The 4,051-nt window shown below is 42.5% G+C and overlaps 1 protein-coding gene across 1 annotated transcript in view; it reads left to right on the plus strand.

Moving 5' to 3' along the window:
- PPP1R13B (protein phosphatase 1, regulatory subunit 13B) overlaps positions 1 to 4,051 on the plus strand; it is a 59,379-nt gene that overhangs the window by 12,090 nt on the left and 43,238 nt on the right. The gene's annotated exons all lie outside the window — the stretch shown is intronic.

The raw sequence follows: 4,051 nt of genomic DNA on the forward strand, positions 1-4,051 counted from the left end.
GAAGGAGGAGCAGGGGCAGGAGCAGGACAGAGGGAACAGTTGACAAAGAGTCTTGTCATCAAATACTTGTTACCGCACATTGTGTAAATCTGTGTGTTTCTAACTGCACGTAACCAAATCTTTTATTTTCAACACATTAATCTTTTAGGAAAGTTAAACATTAACTTATTTTTTCCTGTAATTGTTTTCCTTGTTCACTTAATCCTTAACCCTATTGGGTTCCATCTCTATTTTACATGTACTATTAAGAAAGGAAAAAACACTACTCATTAAATTGTGACATGCTGTCAATTGTAAGATATATTGTGATTTCTAAGATATTACTATATAAACAAAACACAGTGCTCCTAGAATCAATACTCTGATATTTGTGTTGGAGATTCTTCAGGTATTTTTAGCTAAGGCAATCTTGCTAGAATAACAGTAGCAGTCACATGCCTTTCAGCTTTAATTTCAGATGCTGCTTTAGGGAAATATGTGTCGTCCAGGTCAATGCCAACTTAATTATCTTGAAAGCTTTTTAATCTGTCATGATTATAATGAAATTAGCTTTGGTTGAATAATAAAGATGGGGGAAATGAATTTTGCTAAGATTAGGAAATACAGGGTTTTCTAAAGACTATAAAGTAGAATTAAAAAGTAATGTTTTAGTGATCTTTGCATAAGTTTCCTGGGTGTTCTTAACTTTTAAAAATCCGTGTTCAGCCTCCCAACTCCGCCATTCCACCTCTTCTTCTCTCCCCTGTCATGTTGAACTTATTCATGAGCTGAAAAGTGCCCCAGAATAGTGTCCTGCCGTCATTCATTCTGACAGCAAGTTCATAAAGAACTCTGCCTTTCTGAGTGTTAAAGGGGCTGCTGTGTGCTCTGGTGGGGAGTGAGCATGTGAGGCCTGGATCTGGCCAGAGCCCCATCTTCCAGAAGCAAATGATTGTGTAACGCTCACTGGCTTATATGCGGAGAACAGCCCACGGGGTGCTGTGGCAGGCCCATGGGCAGGCTGAGGAGAGCGGCGCTCTGCTGGTTAGTAGGGAGCGGTAGGAATAGCACTCAGGGGAAGGGTTGGGAATATCTTACTAACTTGAAATATTTTTAAAATAAAATTTTATTGATTTCAGAGAGGAAGGGAGAGGGAGAGAGATAGAAACATCAATGATGAGAGAGAATCATTGATTGGCTGCCTCCTGCATGCCACCTTCTGGGGATCGAGCCCACAACCTGGGCATGTGCCCTTGATAGGAATTGAACCCCAGACCCTTCAGTCCACAGGCTGATGCTCTATCCACTGAGCCAAACTGGCTAGGGCCTAACTTGAAATTTTGATATATAAAGCATGGTTTGGGAAAAGACTATTAGGTCTTGGAGAGCTGGGCTATGAAATCACATAGGAAAATCTTTGCCATTAGAAGTGAAAAGTAAATGTGTGTAAAGAGGATAAACACATGCTCCAGCTCAGCTGTTCTGGTGAAACTTAGAGCATTAGGCCCTTTCAGTCTGGACTTGTTTGCACTGGATCCAGGAATTACCTATTTTATCCCCAATTCTATAGATTCCAGCTCATTTATTTCAATATTCAAGAGCCCTCAGTTGTTTTTAGTTGTTGTTAACCCTCACCTGAGGATGTTTTTCCATTGATTTCTAGAGGGAGTGGAAGGGCGGAGAGAGAGAGAGAGAGAGAGAGAGAGAGAGAGAGAGAGAAAGAACCATTGATGTGAGACAGAGACATCAAGTGGTTGCCCCCCTCACATGCACTGGCCAGGGCCAGAGTTGAACCTGCAACCCAGGCACATGCCCTTGACCGGGAATCAAACCTGTGATTCTTTGGTGCGTGGGCTGGTGCTCTAACCACTGGACACACTGGCCAGGGCCCCCATATTTTTGGTGTGTTTTTAAATATATGTGTGTGTGTGTGTGTGTGTGTGTGTGTGTGTGTGTTTTATGGGTTAATGAGCAGAAATAACTTAAAGTTCTTATAAGATAGAAATGTGTTCATAATATCCAAGAAGAACAGAAGGAGAAGTGCTTTTTTATTGCACAGATTGGATGTACCTTAGATTCCTGCAGTATTTCCTCAGTCCCATGGCATGGTGGAGGTGTTATATTTGTGGGTCTTTAATGGAGCCGACCAGACGTTAATGAGACGTTAATGTGCCCCCTACGCGTATACTGATGAGGCTGTGGTAATGAAAGATTCCCGGGTGGATTGGGCGGAGGGGTGTTAGTGCTGTGATGTAACAAAGATACCTGTGAAGAGTTCCGGGATCACAAAGGAGGGACCGCGAGTCCTCCCTGGTGAGAGGAGGTGGCGAAAGGAGGTTTTGCAAAGGTGGTAGCGTATGAGCTGAATTTTGAAGGTTGACTAGGAGTTTACAAGCAGATAGGATGAGTGCATGGGCAGAGGGCCAGCAGCCTGAGAGAAGTTGAGGGAGCAAGGTCAAGGTTCGCTGTGGGAAGGCACTGGGACTGAGAGGGCGGAGGAGAGGAAGGGACTCTGCAGATAATCCTGTAGGCTAGGCCTTCCCAGACGGTCCCGGTCCCCGTGAAATCCAAGCCCCCTAGAGTCTCGGAGGGAAGAGCCTTTGAACAGAACAGCCTTAGAGTCTGAGTCCCCGGAAGAGACACCTGGTTCATGCTGATGTTCCAGAAACCAGCCTGGGCAGGGGCGCTGTCAGGCAGTGCGGCTCCTGAGTGCTCTGCAAGGGAGCGGCTTCCTGGGCGGGAGCAGGGGCTGGAGGGGCAGGTGGGAGCGGGCAGATTGGTGGTGAGGAGACCAGTTCACAACTGTATCAATTTTGGTTACATAGAATTTGACCATTGATATAAAGATGTTTAATCGCAAGACTTAGAAATTTAGGGCTCTTCTAAGAAAAAAGATTTTTAAGATGAGAATTTGGGGACAAATGCAGGTTTTATTGTTGATTTTGAACAAAGATTAAACGAATGTTTATAATGCTGTCCGATAAAATAAAATCTTTGGTTAGAATTATACTTTAAGAGTAATGTTCTTTTTTAAAAAAAAATTCTCTCCGACATGACCTCTTCAGATCTTAGATCAAAGTGGTAGGATTTTTTTTTTAATCCTCACCGAGGGTATTTTCCCATTGATTTGTAGAGAGAGTAGAAGAGAGAGGGAAAGACAGAGAGACATCCATGTGAGAGAAACACATCGATTGGTTGCCTCCTGCACGCGGCCCGGGCTGGGGAGGAGCCAGCAACCAAGGACATGCCCTTGACCAGAATCGAACCCGGGAACCTTCAGTCCGCAGGCTGACACTATCCACTGAGCCAAACCGGCTAGGGCAAAGTGGTAGGATTTTTTAAAGATAAAAAATGCTAGAAAATTTTAATTTTTTCAAATACATTGTAATGTATTTTTATATTTAAGGGCACTTGCATTTCTTTTACTGTGATACATTAATAACCAATTTTTAAAAATAAATTGGATTTTTGGTTTTTTTGTTATAATTTAGGAGCCCTTTATATATTGAAGAGATTAGCCTTCTGTTTGTAATATGAGTTGCAGATATTTTTCCCCAGTTTGTCTTTTTTGCTTTGTGAAAGATTCTTATATTTAATTACTTGAATATATCATTTTCGAAATGGTGTCTGTTTTTTGAGCCATGGTTGGAAAGGGCTTCTGTACTCCAAGGCTATAAAAAGGAATTTGCCCCATTTATTCTAGAACTTTCATATCTTTACGATTTACATTTAAATGTTTGATCGGTTAGGAATTGTTGCTGGTTTGTGATGTGCAGGGTGAGTCCATTTGTTCCAGACAGGTGTTTAGTAGCTCGTACACCATTCATTGAGTAGTCTTTTCCCTCCTTGACTGAGACGCCGCCTTCATCATCTACCATCCCTGTGTCTGGACTCGCCGTCTATCTGGGTGCTAGTGCCGTGTTGTTTTGACACTTTATGATGTCTGGTAGTGCTAGTTCCCTTCTAATACTCTTCTCTTTTGGGACTTTTCTGGCTGTTTGTACATTTTAATTTTTCTACATGAACTTTAGAATCAGTTGATGCATTTCCAAAAACTGATCCAGTAGGCATT

This window comes from Myotis brandtii, unplaced genomic scaffold (assembly GCF_000412655.1).
Source record: "Myotis brandtii unplaced genomic scaffold, ASM41265v1 scaffold1020, whole genome shotgun sequence".
In the NCBI taxonomy this organism is placed as follows: domain Eukaryota; kingdom Metazoa; phylum Chordata; class Mammalia; order Chiroptera; family Vespertilionidae; genus Myotis; species Myotis brandtii.